Here is a 17774-nt window from a genome sequence, read left to right as displayed (position 1 = left end):
ATATTCCTACTCTGGGGTACCAAGCACTGTACCAGGTAAGGACTTCACAGGAGTGAAAGAGAACAGGGCCCAGTTTCTGGCACAGAAATACAAATCCAGTCTTAATCACAAGGAACTAACCAAGAGAAGTCTTACAAAAACCTAAGCACACAAAGTCAGAATGAGACTAGGAGACATGCTGACCTGCTGAGCTAAGCAGCTTAAGGTTCCTGAAATTCTCCCCAGCTCACCACTGGCTGGGGCCCAAAGCCTGGTTCAGGGCTGAGCTGTCTCAACTCTTTCCATTGGAGAGCTGTGAAGACATGGAAGTCAGCAGGGCTCAGAGGCCTCCCAACGCCAGACAGCATGAGGCAAGGCCATGGGCAGAAAGAATACCAATGAAAGAGACAGTGTGTCACATGGGAAAGAGCAAGAAGGAGTAATACAGAATTTTGATTATGGAGCTCTCTTCTCTACTTTTTACACCCACCACCATACTTCCCTAATCCAGAATACATTTCTTAAAAAGCTCTATGGCCTATAGCTATTACTCATTAATCTATTCATTTTACATAGATATTACTCATTAATCTATTCTATTCATATAAAATCTATTATATTTGTGGCCATACCTAGAAAAAAATAACTACTAGGCATCCTTGGTGAAGACCCATGCCCCCAACTGCATATACAACATTTATTGGGAAGATCAGATTCCCACTACACTTTTTTCCTAATGTACCATATCATAGTCATGGATGTTCATGAACGTATAATTGATAACGTATAATAGTAGCCCATATTGCTACTCTTATTTCCCATTCTGAAGCACAGACTTACACAAAATTACACAACGAACTAGTGGCAGAGCCCGCCTTACAACCCAGATGCCTTTGCTCCTTCCATGTTTGCCATGTCAACAAATCTGGTAGAGATGCCAGTCATCAGGAAGCAGAATTGAGTGAAATGCGTTCACTTGTAATTTTTAACCCTTCCCACTGAGCTCACACATGGCCCAACAGAAAATCTTTTTCCATCTGCACAAACATTCTCTGATACACTGACAGAATGGAAATCCACTAGAGGTTACACAATTTAGATTATCCAACTCGAAAGCAAGAGAAAGCCTCAAGCAACACCATCTGATGATGAGATTTTGCTGCTTTGGAGAATTAATCAAATTCATCCTAGAGGCTCATCTGCTGCGTGACACACTCATTCCTTGATATCGACACTTCCTAACAAATTTCAACACAAGATGTGCTGGTGACTTCTTTTCCTGGTACTTTCTGATCTTCATCTGTTACTATGACTAGCATTTGAAGAAACGTAAATAAGCAGGAGGTTGCTTGATCCCTAATATCTATATAATCCTTTGTATTTATGTGAAAAGCTAGGGAGATAGAAAGGGTCTCATTTACAGGAATTCTTTTCACTGTTACTTCTGAATATAAAACAAATGAAAAGAGAAGGTGAGGAAGTCTAATAACTGGCAAATCATGAATAATTGAGTTGCTGTAACATTTGAAGACCGTGACTTAAATTATTTAACAATATTCAACTGTAATCAAATAGAATTTTGTTGAAAAATTTGTCATATTTAGAAAAGCTAAACAAATATACACGGCCCACCAAAAACTTAATCTTGACCACCTTTTGTTACCTACAAAGTATAGGCTGTTCCTTATGTATGGTTTATTCCTCCAATGAGTGGGCCTTGAATAAAAAAACCCTAAAATTTGCCTAAAAACACATTTTCTTTAACGCACAATAAGTTCTGTTGAATAAATAAGTGAAATGAACCACATTCATCTCCAGAATCACAGAGGTATGAAAATCAATAAAAATCTCTATTTGAAAAAGGAGTAACCTGGGGTGCCTGGGTGGCTCAGTAGGTTAAGCGTCTGCCTTCGGCTCAAGTCGTGATCCCCTGATCGGACCCCGTGTTGGGCTCTCTGCTCAGCGGGGAGCCTGCTTCCCCCCCACCTCCCTCTCTGCCTGCCTCTCTGCCTACTTGTGATCTCTTTCAAATAAATGAATAAAATCTTAAAAAAAAAAAAGAGTAACTTGACAGTGAAGAAACTTGACAAATACTATCCCAGCCAGGTGGTCAAGTTCATACTGTCAGAGTTAAGTCATACTGATACTATACAAGGTAGGTAAGATGCAATGAGACCAGCCATAACCCACATCTTACCTTGAGGGAAACATCAGACAAACCTTAATTGAGGGATATTCTACAAAATCCCTAATCAGGACTCTTCAAACTGTCAACGACATCAAAACCAAGGGAAGTGTGAGAAACTGTCACAGCCGAGAGGAGCCTAAGCAGTTGTGCTGATTACATATAATATGGTATCATAGAGGTGATCTGGAACAGAGAAAGGATATTAGGCACAGGCTAAAGAGATGAGAACAAAGTATGGACTTGAGATAATATCAATATTGGTTCATTAATTGCGACAAACATACTGTCCTAACTGATTTGAGATACCGGGAAACTGGGTGTGAGGCATAAATATGAACTCCCTGTACCATCTTTGCAAATTTCCTGTAAATCTAAAACTACTCTAAAATAAAAAGTTTACTAACGGAGTTAAAATCAAATTTTGAAAATGAGTACTGGAGGGGTGCCTGGGTGGTTCAGTGGGTTAAGCGTCTGTCTTAGGGTCAGGTCATGATCCCAGGGTCCTGGGATCGAGCCCCACACAGGGCTCTCTGCTCAGCCTGTTTCTCCCTCAGCCTCTGCCTGTGCTCCCCTGCTTGTGCTCTCTGTCAAATAAACAAAATCTTTTTAAAAAATGATTCTTATATGTAGTGAACAGCTATGATATATAAAAGATATTAGACAGCGATACTGAGCAATCAAGAGTATAAACTTGGGCACCTGGGCGGCTCAATGGGTTAGGCCTCTGCCTTTGGTTCAGGTCATGATCTCAGGGTCCTGGGCACTGGGCATTCTACTCAGCAGGAAGCCTGTTTCCCCCACCCCTCTCTCTCTGCCTACTTGTGATCTCTCTCTGTCAAATAAATAAATAAAATCTTTTAAAAAAGAGGGTAAACCTAAATTCTCTTTAGCTCTCCCTTTTTGGTTCTGTCTCAAATTCAGGGAGTCCTCTTAGACCCTATTAGCCGGAACTTACATTAATAAATACATGAGGCAAAGAAAGAAAGAAAAAATAATTCCCAATTTTTTCTATTTGTCTTATGGGATATGTGTTGTTTTCAGTGATATGAAATATATCTAATCATAATGAGGCATGCTACTCATTATTTCCTCTACTGAGGAGCCAAACCAGAACCCCCAAACTATTAATAATGTACTAAAGGTTCACTTCAGCAAAAAGCTAATTGTTTGCTTTCTGTGTGCTTTTCATTCTGGAACCATCTTCCTGAGAAGTGCTTTAAGTGTCTGTCAGAAGCCAAGAACATGAATTTGGGCTGCGTGGGGAACTAGGGAGTGGGGCTGCTGCAGGCCATGGTCCCATGTAGCTGACCCTGGTCATCCAACTTTGAGCAAGTATTATCACTTGCCTGAACTCCTTCTCTGTCATCCTTTGCTCCCTCTGAATCTAGTGATTTCTAGGAATGAACTTTGTTTATGACACATGCTATACATTATTTGGTTTGAAGAAGTGTTGTGTTTCTGTGAAGGAAAGCAATGTTCTTTTTCAAAGCTCTCAGTTCTTAAAATATCGGAACTTGCAAAAGGCACACGCAGGGTTGTTATTAGCCCTTGAGATCAATAGCTCAGTCACTGCTATGAGATATTAAACAAGGAGTTAGGAAGACAAGAAAATCTTTAGAGTTGCATCTATTCTGGCAAAAGAATCATGGTAGAGAGGCACAAACATATTAAAGACCATTTTAGCAAGTGAGTTCCTGCCAAGCAAACAAATCCTGGGCCACTCTGTCTACCTAAGTGTTTTCACAGTGGTTTTTTAGCTAGCCGCCAGTTTGAATTCTAGGCATAGCTACAGGCAAACAAAAAGGCTTGGAGGTTGAGGAATGAGAGTGGATGAGGGCAACAGCTGGCCTCGGGAACATTTGCAAAACACATTAACTGTCCCCAGCACAAATATTCACACAAGCAGTCATTAATTTCACATCCCTTCACTAACTGAATACACTTCACTATTTGAACTGGATTCAAATTTGTCATTTGAAATTTGTCAGTTGCATATACCTGTCTCTGACTGAAGTAAAACTTAAAGGAAGATACCAGATACCACAAAATAACAGAGGAGGTTCCACTCAGTAAGAAAGATGTTATGTGCAATCTCCCATTTTTTCCCCACTGGTTGTCAAATGATCCTTTATTGAAATACGTCCCTTTGTAGTTAACTAGCTGGCCATTCCACTGTACCACTGTTGACGTCATCTATGATGTCATGAGGGTGGCGGCCATCAACATTACAGCCCACAGACTGGGCAGTCCCCAGGATCTCTCTAATGGTTCCAGAGAGTTCTCTGGCTAAAGATTAATGTCACATCTGGCAGACAATATTGACAATCTCATCAAAAGTGATATTTCTACTGTGCTTTATGTTTTTCTGCTTCTTTCTGTCTCTTGGTGGTTCCTTGAGGGCTTTGATAATCAGCTCAGAGGCAGAAGGTACCACTTCAATCTGGGCCTGTCTGTTCTGAATGGTCAGTTTCACGGTAATCCTTAGATCCTTCCAATCACCAGTCGCCTTGACAATGTCATCACCAGCCTTTTATGGAGACAGACCTAGTGAGCTGATCTTCAGGGCCAGGGCAGACGTGGTACCCATTTCACCACCGATGCACCTCAGATACACGACTCTGATCTTGTTGGGGTCGAACGTAGGCTGCATGACGGAGGTGGCTGGTGTTGGATGAACCCGGTTTCGGGATGACCCAAGGCAGTTATACCTTTGCTCCTCCTAGCCGAAAGCCAAAAGGTGGAATCTCACATTTAAAATACAATCTCTTGGGGGCGCCTGACTGGCTCAGTCAGTACAGCATGTGACCCTTGATCTCAGGGTAATGAGTTCGAGCCCCACGTTGGGGGAAGAGTTTACTTTAAAAAAAAAAAAAATCTGTTAGGGGGCACCCACGTGACGCACTCGGTTAAATGGTGGGCTCTTGGTTTCAGGGCAGGTCATGACCTCAGGGTCATGAGATAGAGCCCCACGTGCCCTGCGTCCCCCAAGTCTGGCTCTGCACTGAACAGGGAATCTGTTTGAGATTCTCTGCCCCTCCAGATCATGCTTTCAATCTCAAATAAATAATCTTTTTCAAAAAAAAGAAAATCTCTCAGAATATACTTAGTGTGAAGACACTAAACTCCGAAGAGTTTAGTATTGAAAGGAGAAAAAATAGTAGCTTTACAGTGGCGGAACCTGGTAAACATTGCTCTAGACAAGTGATTAGGGTCAACACCAACAGTGATTATGCTGAGGATAGGTACTGTTGTTATGGTGTGATGAAAATGGCACTTCACCTCTCCAATTTTCCTCTAAAACTCAATAGTCCCAGTCTAATCACAAAGAAAACAGTCACATCCTAGTAGAAGGACATAGTATAAAATACCTGACCAGTACTGCTCAAACCTGTCAACATCATCTAAACCAAGGGAAATCTAAGAAAAGGGTCACAGCCACGAGGCGTCACGGTAACTAAAGGAGATGCGGTACCCTGGAGAGTATCCCAGAACAGCAAGATGAGATTAATGGAAAACTGAGGAAATATAAAGTATGGGCTTTAGTTAATAATTTATCCATAGTGGTTCATTAACTGTGACAAATTGTACATTACTAGTGTAAGATGTTAGTAATACAGGAAATTGCACGTGGGATATATGAAAACTCTACTATCTAAGCAACTTCTGTAAATCTACAACTATTCTAAAAGTAAAACTTTTCAAAAATATTTAAAAATCTTTTCTTGGTTATCTCTCCCAACCCCATTCAAATCCTGTGCTTCTAACCAATTATGAAAAAAAGAATCAAAGTCCGTTGGGCACCTGCCGTGTGAGGAAGAAACCCCTGCAATTAACTTCCTATGGGTCCCCTAAGAGTCACCAGGTGGGAAGGGTTTTGTTAAAACAGTGGCCTGGAGTCAAATAAGGAGCAAATTTAAAGTCAAAGACAAGAGGCACCTGGGTGGTTCAGTGGGTTAAGTGTCTGCCTTTGGCTCAGGTCCTGATCTCAGGGTCTGGGAGGTCAAAGGGGAGTCTGCTTCTCCCCTGCTGGTGCTCTCACTCTCTCTCTCTCAAGTAAATAAAATCTTAAAAAAAAAAGTCAAAAGCAAAACCAAGGCTGAGTGACCTTTAACAATGCAATCTATCAGCAGTTTGATGGTGTAGCACAGCTCCAGAATCTAAACATAGCCAAGAGTATACACATCCAAACCTTGCTAATATTTCAAAATGCTTTAGCTACAAGTCTAGAAACGACGACATCCTACGCGTTAGCAAAAAATACTTTTGACTCTGTATAGTAAACATTAAAACATTTTCAAATTTTTTAAAAGGTTTTATTTGACAGAGAGAGAGAGAGACAGCGACAGAAGGGACACAAGCAGGGGGAGCAGGAGAGGAAGAAGCAGGCTTCCTGCTGAGCAGGGAGCCTGATGCGGGGCTCGATCCCAGAACCCTGAGATCATGACCTGAGCCGAAGGCAGATGCTTAACAACTGAGTCACCCTGGTGCCCCTAAAACAATTTCAAAAACAGAGCTCCAACAGGGGAATCCTGGGCATTATCATTTTTATGATCATTTCCAGGATTTGGATGGCACGAGATAAAAGTTAGAGTCAGAGAGGTGAAGCCTGGAAAATAACTATGTAATTTTTAAAGTCCCGGTTTGGGTTGACTGATCAAGTCGGCCTTGTTTACATTTCAGTGGACCTTTGAAGACATCAAGTGATAAAATGGATGGGGGCGGGGGGCAGCAGCTGAAAAGTAGTTTATGGCCTATTGTTGGACAGAAATAATGTAACTTAATTTCAAAATTGGTTTAAAACAGCACTTCCATTTTTTTTTAAGATTTTATTTACTTATTTGACAGAGATCACAAGTAGGCAGAGAGGCAGGCAGAGAGAGGGGGAAGCAGGCTCCCCGCTGAGCAGAGAGCCCGATGCGGGGCTCGATCCCAGGATCCCAAGAACATGACCTGAGCCGAAGGCAGAGGCTTTAACCCACTGAGCCACCAAGGCGCCCCAACAGCACTTCCATTTTGTTTAGCCGGCGTCAGTCTTCAGGCACTGTATTTATAGAACACCGGCTCGCAAACATGATTATGCATGAGCATCACCTGGAGGGTTTGCTGAGCCACACAGTGCCATGCCCCCCCCCCCCAGAGGCTGTGATGCAGTAGGTCTGAATCAGAGGCCTCACAATTGCATCTCTGACAGCTCCCTGAGCGAGCTGATGCTGGTCTTTTGTCAACAGTCCAACATCAGAAAACCTCTGATCCTAAATCAAATCCAAAACCAAATTTAAATGATATGGGAATTTTCTGCTCTTTTTCTTTAGCAACAAGTATTTTCTGAGCGTTTACTCCGGTGCCCAGAACTACCCGAGACACTGACTCTAGACACAGAGCAGCGAATAAGGAAAAGCACACATACCCTCTGAGATCTGGTTCTACAGGGGGTTCCAAGTCTCATTCTTTTTTTTTTTTAAAGATTTTATTTATTTATTTGACAGACAGTATTCACTAATAGGCAGAGAAGCAGGCAGAGAGAGAGGAGGAAGCGGGCTCCCTGCTGAGCAGAGAGCCCGATGCGGGCTCCATCTCAGGACCCTGGGATCACGACCTGAGCCGAAGGCAAAGGCTTTAACCCACTGAGCTACCCAGGCGCCCCATCAAGCCTCATTCTTAATCACAACTGCAGAGAGACCTACTTCAGAAAAGTACAAGGGGCTATGTGACCCTGTGAGACTGGGTGGCATGACCTCGTAAGGAAAGGCTTCCTTTAGGAAGTGATGCTTCTTAGTTCTGAAGGAGGAATACAAATGGGGTCTTTGGGGAGACGGTTCTACACAGTGCAGGCAGGTCTACGCAGTGCAGGCAGTATGCAGTAGGAGGAGGATAGAACCACGAGGGAAGGCCAGCGTGACTGCGATGCACAAGGGAGGGGTCAGAGGTCAGAGATGCTGCAGAGGCAGGCAGAGCCTGGCAGGCCTGATAAGAAGTTTAAATCTAACCCTAAGTGGGAGGGGAGCCACGAGGGAACGTTAGCATGAAAAGGACTTTAACTTTTAAAAAAATCAGTCTAGCTGCTTTGCAGAGATGGGTTAAGAGTGGCAAGAGTGGATCCAAAAAATACTCAGGAGGCATAATGTTGGAATTTGGTAAGATGGAATGAGGGAGAGAAGAGTCAAGGATAACTTCTATGACCATAGAGTAAGCTGTCAAGTGACTAGTGCTTTTCTGAACTGACTTGTTTTTCTCTGTGCCTAGGAAGACAACTCACAAAAATAAACAGTAGGATGAGAGAACAGATGCTTCACTTTTCCAAGAAGGGAAAATTCCTTTTGACAGCGTTCTATATTAAGCTCAAAGTGAACCTCATTGTCTCCTTTCACTATTGTGGAAGCAAAGACTGACAGGGTTACCCCCTCGCATTTAGAAGAGCATTGAATTTTTACCTTTTTGTATGGCATTTATCACTTTCTGCCTCGTATTTTTGTTACATATTCTATGTAGCTCATCCTCTTTCGAAACTGTAAGTTCTCTAACGAAAGATAATAATTACTACGATAAGAGATTCCACAATCTATGTACTGAAATCTAGAGATGCTGGAGGTAGGAAGGGGATTGGAAAAAAATTAGGCAGGAAATCCTTTTCTTTTGTTCCATTAACCAAATGGGTTGTCCTTTAAAAATGGTGCACAGGAACAGAGAGGATGCTCATGATGTATTTTACATTGGAATATACTTAAATCAGTGCTGGAATATAATGAAAGAACACAGTGAAGGCTTGTAGAGCATTGCTTTCTGGAAGAACAACTAAACAACCTTTGCATGACCAAGGGCGGGGGGAGGGGGGACACGAAAAATACTTCCATTCTTTTTCATGTCACCACATCCTTAAAAACAGCACTGACAACAACTGACTAAAATTAATGAGAGTTCTACAGCAGGCTCAGGTCATAAATAATTCTTACTCTTAGAAAAAAAAAATCACACACACCCCCTCCCTGAAAACCCCCCTAAAACAAGTATGTGCAACTCTTCTGACCTGTCAGAGTGTTGCAAAGGGAACTTCCTTCCTTCTTTCTCAGGGAGCTAAGCTTACATCTTTTGAAGAGTCAAGACAAAATCCTGTAATCCAAAATGGGTGACCAGTGCCCCGGTCCGGGTCGTAGCGTTGTAATCCATCAATCCAGCATTCGTTGGTTAAGATCTTCTTGCATCGCTTGCTGTAAATGAAACTGGCCGAATGGTGCCTTTCCACTAACTACTTTCAGAGAAGGTCTAAGATCCAAGCATATTAAATCCAGCCCCACATTGCGATAGCAGGCCTTATACCAACTCAGAATGGTTATTTCTTGCTCAGACTTCATTCAGGGCTTTTTCAAATGGCACCTCCTAGGCGAGGTTTTCCTTTGTCACCCTGTGACAGAGTGCGACCTCTGCCACCTGATCCTTTCTATTTTTCCCTTCCCTGCTTCATTTTCCCTTCACCACTCATCCCCTACATACAAGATACTCCTTCATTTATCTTGTTTATTGTCTGGTTCCCTGTCTACCGATTGTCCTCTCCTCCCAAATCTGTTCTTCCATTCTTCCTGAGCTCCTGGGTTTTCAGCTAGAAACTACATTTCGTGTCTCCCTTGCAGCGAGGGTGGACTGCATGAAAAAGACTTCTCCAGGGCGCCTGGGTGGCTCAGTGGGTTAAGCCTCTGCCTTCAGCTCAGGTCATGATCTCAGGGTCCTGGGATCGAGCCTCGCATTGGGCTCTCTGCTCAGCGGGGAGCCTGCTTCCCTCTCTCTCTGCTACTTGTGATCTCTCTCTCTGTGTCAAATAAATAAATAAAGTCTTTAAAAAAAAAAAAAAAAAGACTTCTCCAAAGGGTGTGGATGTAATAGTGATGTGAGAAACTTCACTGGTCATTTTCATAAAGAAGTTTGCACCGAACCCCCCGTTTCCTTCAACTGCTGAGGAAGGCAAAACTGCCCCATTAGCCTGGGACCCTGAGTGACCACACAGAACAGAGGCTGTCTCTTTGCTCTGGGCTGTTACGCCAGAGAAATAAACGCTTACCTTTTCCGGCCATTGCATTTTGGAGCTGTTATATCAGTTTACCCTTTGCCCTAACAACACCCTCCTACATGAAAACGTAAGGTCAGGGGCACATGGCTGGCTCAATTGGTAGAGCACGCGACTCTTGATCTCGGGGTCTTAAGTCTGAGCCCCACACTGGGTGGCAGAGATTACATAAAAACATTTTTTAAAATGTAAGGTCCACGGGGACAGATGTTTTTGTCTGTCTTGCTTACCAGTTCATCACGAGCTAGTAGAATAGAGCCTGACAATTAGGAGTACTCAATAAATATTTGTGAATTGATTATTAAACAGCCCTCACTGTCATTACCCCTCCACATCTCCCAGTCACATTCATGGCTTCAAGAAGTCCAGATTACAAGATTCAAATTGCTCCCAAGACAGTGCTCCAGAAGTTCTTATACCTCATTTGCTTCCACATCGTCCCCACTCCGCCACTGAGTGTGCCCTTTTACCCCATGAGCCTCCTTTCAATTTCCCCATGTGCCAGGCTCTTGCCCAACTCAGGGCCTCTGAACAAGCTGGTTCCAATATCTACTCCCAGGCCCGTTTGCAAGGAGTCCCTCATTCCTGCAGTTATCTGTTTAAATGTTATCTCCGCAGGCGGAACTTGCTGGCTACTCTTATCAAAAACAGACCCTATTTCTGTTTCTATTCATTTTACTCACAACTTATGAAAATGAGTAAGTATAATAGTTGTTGTCTTATTTCTAAACTGTAAATTAGGTTATAAGTGCCATAAAGACACGGACTACTTCCGTTTTTACTCACCACTATGTTCCTGGTGCTTAGCATAGTGCTGGGCCGGTCAGAAGTCAATAAAGGGGTAAATGAATGAATGCACTAAAGATGACCAACTGTAGGGCGCCTGGGTGGCTCAGTGGGTTAAGCCTCTGCCTTCGGCTCAGGTCATGATCCCGGGGTCCTGGAATCGAGCCCCGCATTGATCTCTCTGCTCAGGAGGGAGCCTGCTTCCCCCTCTCTCTCTGCCTGCCTCTCTGCCTACTTGTGATCTCTGTCAAATAAATAAATAAAATCTTAAAAAAAAAAAAGATGACCGACTGTTTGTTTTTAAATATTTTGAGGCAGACATGAGTTAGAGCATATGTAGCTCTCCATAAACGGAGTCTTCAACTGTCCTTGACTACCAGCCTGACAACAATATAAGGTTCTATTTATAGAGATATAAACTAATGAACATCCTTGAACACTTTAAGTGTTAGAAGGAATATCATTCCTCCTTTCCACTATGAGTTTTTAGCTTCTAAAAACCAGGTGGAATTTGAAATGACTCCTATTGGTATGACAACCCAAGAGCAGCTTTTACCAGGATATCAAACACACACACACACACACACACACACACACGCCCAGGCACACACACACATAAGTATAACTGGAAAAATCTGATTAAGATTGGTGGCTATTATCAATGTCAACACTCTGGTTTTGACATTATACTGGTTTTGAAAGATGTTATCTTTGGGAAGAACTGGGCAAAGGGTACACGAGGGCTCTCTATTATTTCTTCCAACTGCAGGCATAGCTACAATTCTCTCCATACAAATCTTGATTTCGAAATGCTGCTTCAACACAGAAAATCTAGAATGGTGCAGAATTCAATTGGAGATGTTTCCAAAGAAAATAGGAAGGAAGAGGGTGAGGAAGTAAGTGAAAGAGAAGTCAAGGAGGAGTGAACATGAAACGTCACAGTGGGAAAGATGACTACATTACGCCACACTCTCTGAAAACACAAGCACATATCCTCAGTCTACTTCAGGTTACAGTGTCAAAGAGTAAAACGTTGTTATACAAAACCTAGTTCAAGTCCCCGGATTTTAAAGATCTGAAACATGAGGCTCAGAAAATAATTTGCCAAACTCGAAAACTTTGAGGAAAAAAAAGGCAACCAGTGCTCCAGTTTTGGCATAGCCAAGGATTACTTCAACAAGATAAAGCACTAACTGTAAAGAGACTGACATTTTAACTACATTAAAATTAAGAACCTGCTGGGGCGCCTGGGTGGCTCAGTGGGTTGGGCCACTGCCTTCGGCTCAGGTCATGATCTCGGAGTCCTGGGATCGAGCCCCATATCGGGCTTTCTGCTCAGCAGGGAGCCTGCTTCCTCCTCTCTCTCTGCCTGCCTCTCTGCCTGCTTGTGATCTCTCTCTGTCAAATAAATAAATAAAATCTTTAAAAAAAAAAAATTAAGAACCTGCTTATTAAAAGAGAGCAAACAAAATAGTAAAAGGACAAGTCACCAACTGAGACTGTATCTGCAACAAATATAACCAACAAAGGATTAATGCCCCGAATAGAAAAAGGATTCACAGGGGCGCCTGGATGGCTCAGACGGTTAAGTGTCTGTCTTTGGCTCAGGTCATGATGTCCAGGTCCTGGGATTGAGCCCCCCAAGTCTGGCTCCCAGCTCAGCGGGGAGTCTGCTTCTCCCTCTGCCTCTGCCTCTCTCCCTGCTTGTGCTCTCTCTCTCTCTCTCTCTCACATGAATAAATACAATCTTTTAAAAAAGGATTCATAATTATAAGTCAGTCCGAAAAAGATAATCAACCCAATAAAAACAATCAAAAGACATAAATAAATACTTCAGAAGGGAAACATAAATGATCCATAAATATTTGCAAAGATGCTTAACTTTATTAGTAATCAGAGAATTGGCAAAAAAATAAGAAGTCAGACAATACCAAGTGTCGAAAAATACGGAGCAACAGGAATTCCCCCATTGCTAATGGGATTGCATATTGGTCAAACCACTTTGGAGAACAATTTGACCTCTTCTTGTACAGCCGCACATTTCAAGACCTGTCGTTAAGTGCGCATGTCTTATATTTACGCCCAAGTGTATGTGCTTAGATGTGTGTATCTGTAGCCTATACATACACATACACAGATTCACAGGGGTAAAACCCATTATTTATTTATATAGATAGATAGATAGATATCTATCTATATATATCGATATATAGATATATATCTCAAAAGACACGTATCTTCTGATCATAAGAGGAAAAAAAATCACCTGCAAAGCACCTGAAGGTCCACTGACAGAAGAATGAATAAATTCTGGTACATTTCCAAATGAGTATTACTCTGTAGTGACAATGAATGAAATATAGCTACCTAAAACCTTATAAGGAATCATAGAAATATAATATTGAGTAAGAGAAAAACAGTATACCATTACTTATAAGGCTCAAATTAAGAAAACAAAACAATGTATTATCTAGGTTTGCATACATGTGTTAAAGCTATTTCTTAAAGCCAATGGAATGACTCCTAGAAATAGTTGTTACAAAGTAGAGGGGAGACAGGACAATATGGAGGAGAGAGGGGGATGAAACAAGAAGGTAACACACAGGTAGGTGGAATTATACTGGGAACGGTCTCATTTTCAAGTTAGGTGGTAGGAATATAGGTATTCATCTTATTACTATGCTTACATTTCACATATATTCTGTAAGCACCAACCATTACATTTTACGAAGATAATTTCTTTAATATGGAAGTGCTGGTAAATGGAGGCACCAGAACAGCAAAGTTTCCGGCCCCATTCCTAAGAAAACTTCCACAAGGCTAGGTGTGTGTATTGGGAACTAAAAGGGACAACTATTGATGCAACATGAATTTCATGACTACTGAAATTAATTGCAAACATGTACTCTATAAATCCATTAATGTCTTTTGACTGGTTTCATTTGATTTTGATTACATTGCTGTCATTAGTATCTTTAGTACGTCATATGTAATATGTCTAAATTTGCACAAGAGTATTTCAATTGCGTTGCCTTCTATTTCAAAACAGGGATATATATATTCTACTGATACTTTCCATTAAGGTCTAGGGTCTAACCTAAATAAACGAACGACTTTTTTTTTTTTTTTTCAAGAGTGAGCACAGGCAGATAGAGTGGCAGACAGAGGCAGAGGGAGAAGCAGGCTCCCTGCTGAGCAAGGAGCCTGATGTGGGACTCGATCCCAGGATGCTGGGATCATGACCTGAGCCGAAGGCAGCCGCTTAACCAACTGAGCCACCCAGGCGTCCCGACTATGGCTTTTTTTAAAAAGATTTATAGACCTCCATTTCATGAAACTGCTCCCTTTCCCTGGCTATCATCCTCTGGTTGAATCACTGACTGTAATAAACACAGCAAGTACCAAATTCTACTCCACTATACTATTGGTTCTAAAATTTACACATACAGATTGCCTACTTACTGCACCCTACTGTCTCCTAGCAGCTGCTACTCAGCCAATCCAAGGGCTGCCTCCCTATCTACTACCGTGCAGCTAATCGTGTTCATGAGTACCCACAAGTAAGAGTGTCTTTGGGAAATAATGTCAGGTGGCCACTAGCAAAAAAGTCAGGGCTGGTGCTCCCCAGGAAGCCTGCCCATCATATTTTAGCATTAACAAAAATGCTCTCCTCCACTACAGCTGTTGGCGAAAGGTCAATATAATCAGAGTTGAGTTTAATTCTAGAACACAGTACTAACAAAGGCACGGGTCTACATTTGATCCCCAATCATTCAGGGCGGTGTAAAACCAAAAAGTATAACCACTATTAAAAGCCAATGAAGAGCATGAACAGCCTAAAATTGGTCATGGTTCCCATTCAAAGTATAGACACTTTAGTCTACACTCATTAAAGAAACTGAAGTTTGAGGTACAGTCACATGAGCAATTAAGAGATGAAGGCCTGAAGAATAACACTCATAAACAACCCAACAGAAAACATTAAAAAAATTCCACTGCTTGACTGTGAAGCTTAAAACATATACTACACAATTATAAAGCTAGGAGAAAACTTAAATATAGATGACCCAAGAGCCCTCACAGTTCACAGAAGAGGAAATAGGAAGACATAGATGACAGAGCTGGGCCCGGAATTCCGTATTTCTGAATTCCCATTCACTGAATAATCTTGGACAAGCCACTTGTCCTCTCTCTGTCCATTTCCTCTGCTGTAAAATGAAGAGGCTGTAAAACCGGATGGCCTTTAGCACTTTTTACCAGTTCTAGGACTCGCTGAGCCTTTAAAGACTGTGTAGCAGTCTGAGCCCCTCATCTGATGGATGGAAAGGGTAGCAAATTAGTTATTTATGGTAAGGTCTTTCATTCTTGATGTATATACACTTTAGACTGTTCATTCATCTTCACACGTTCACGTAAGTGTGATGGTTAATTGTCCGCATTATCTTGACTGGGACATGTAGTGCCCAGATACTTGGTCAGACATTCTGGGTGTGTCTGTGAGGGTATTTCTGGATGAGATTAATATCTGAATTGGCAGAGAGAGTAAAGCACGTTGTCCTCCAGGATGCTAATGGACCTCATCCAATCAACTGAAAGCCTGAAGAGAACAGAATGACTGACTCCCCTCCCAGACCTCCCCGCTCCCAAGGGGGAAATTCCTCCTGCCTAATAGCTTTTTTGAGCTGGAACATTGGTTGAACCTGCCTTTGGACTCAAACTGAAACATTGGCTCTCGAATTCGAACTTCCATGTCAGCTCTCCTGGTTGTCAGGTCTTCCCACCTCAGACTTTACACCATTGGCTCTCTTGGGTCTCTAGGTTGCTGACTGCAGGACTTAGGACTTGTCAAATTCCATAATCCTGAGTCATTTCCTTAAAATAAGTTTATATGTCTACACATACCTATGAAGTTTTAATATATGTATGGAGAAATTTATTTACATTTATACATACAAGTAAAACTAAACATTAAATCTATAGGTATGTACATATCTGTAAACACACACGCACACATACACACACAGCCTACTCAATCTGTTTTCTCTGGAAAACCCTATCTACAATAAGCAAATGCATATAATGAACAATTGCTTGTAAAGCACTTAAAACAATGCCAGGGACTTACCACTCTGGTTTTAACTGTTATTATAATGATAAGAAGACAAGGACAACTTACAACTAAATTCCACAAACCTGCAACGTTATCACATGCCAAGGATCAGTAATTCAAGGCACTGACTGGAAAAATTATTTCCGCACACACCATAACAGAACACAAATGCCTATATGGAAGGTAAAATGAAAAATCAAAAAATAATAAATCCATTTCAAATTTTGATCCATATAAAATAATAAGATTATTTCCATCCTCGTGTATTAAGGGCTTATATCAGGCACTGAGGAATTAGTGACACAGCAATAAGCAAAAATGGTCACAGTTCTTACCCTCATGAAACACTATGTAGAGGGAAGGTTGATACTAAATATGTTAGCAAAGGAAATTAATATACAAATGTAAAGCCAGTTGTGATAAGAGAATAAAGGAAAGGTTCATAATGCTATGAGAAGCTGCAAAGCTGGCAATGTCTGAGGGAAGGACAGGGACAGCTTCTTTGGGGAAATGATCAAGCTGAGCTCTGGGAAATGAGTAAGAATTGAGGCCACTGACTGCCATAGAGAAGCTTACCAGACAAGAGAAATGATATATACAAAGGTCCTGCGGCAGAGAGAACACATAAAATGAGGAATATTTTTTGCAGCAATAGAAAAATCCACCCTAAAATCCATATACACTCTCCAGGGACCCTGGATAGCCAACACAATCTTGAAAAAGAACAGGGGCACCTGGATGGCTCAGTCAGTTACAATTCTCACTCTTGATTTTGGCTCAGGCCATGATTTCAGTTGTGGGCTTGATCCCCATGTTGGGGCCCAGACTCAGCATGGAGTCTGCATGTCCTTCTGCCTCTGCTCCTCCCCCTGTTCTCTCTCTCAAATAAATAAATAAAATCTTAAAAAAAAGAACACGAACAAAGTTGGAGGCCTCATACTTTGTGATTTCAAAAGATATTACAAAGCTACAGTAATGAAAACAATATAGTATAGGCGTAAAGACAGGCGCACAGACCAATGGAATAAAGTAGAATCCAGAAATAAACCCTCATGTATATGGTCAAAAATCTTCAAGAAGGATGCCGAGGCCTCTCAACAAATAAAAAAGAAATCTTTTCAGCACATGGCACTGGGAAACTGGATATCCACATGGAAAAGAATGAAGTTAGATTCTTATACCACATACAAAAGTCAATTCAAAATGGATTAAAGACCTGAATGTAAGACCTAAAAGGATAAACATCGTAGAAGAAAACATAGGGGAAAAGCTTCATGACACACTGAATTTGGTAATTATTTCTGGGATATATCACTAAAAAGCCCAAGAAACAAAAGCAAAAAGACAAATGGGACATCAAATTAAAAAACTTCTATGCGGGACGCCTGGGTGGCTCAGTTGGTTGAATGGCTGCCTTCGGCTCGGGTCATGATCCCAGCATCCTGGGATCAAGTCCCACATCGGGCTCCTTGCTCAGTGGGGAGCCTGCTTCTCCCTCTGCCTCTGCCTGCCACTCTGTCTGCCTGTGCTCACTCTCTCTGACAAATAAATAAATAAAATCTTTAAAAAAAAAAAAACTTCTATGCATCAAAGAAAACAATCAACAAAATGAAAAGGCAACCTATAGAATAAAAGAACCTATCTGGAAATCACAT

General features: G+C 41.7%; 1 protein-coding gene and 1 pseudogene across 3 annotated transcripts in view; both read right to left on the bottom strand.

The window, feature by feature from the left end:
- LOC111158945 (ATPase phospholipid transporting 11C) overlaps nucleotides 1-17774 on the bottom strand; it is a 188197-nt gene that overhangs the window by 156496 nt on the left and 13927 nt on the right. The gene's annotated exons all lie outside the window — the stretch shown is intronic.
- LOC111158946 lies at nucleotides 4320-4853 on the bottom strand (annotated as a pseudogene).

This window comes from Enhydra lutris, unplaced genomic scaffold (genome assembly GCF_002288905.1).
Source record: "Enhydra lutris kenyoni isolate GAN:26980312 unplaced genomic scaffold, ASM228890v2 scaffoldscaffold65, whole genome shotgun sequence".
In the NCBI taxonomy this organism is placed as follows: domain Eukaryota; kingdom Metazoa; phylum Chordata; class Mammalia; order Carnivora; family Mustelidae; genus Enhydra; species Enhydra lutris.
Note: the sequence above shows the minus strand (reverse complement) of the source record. Positions and strands in the feature narration are given on the sequence as shown.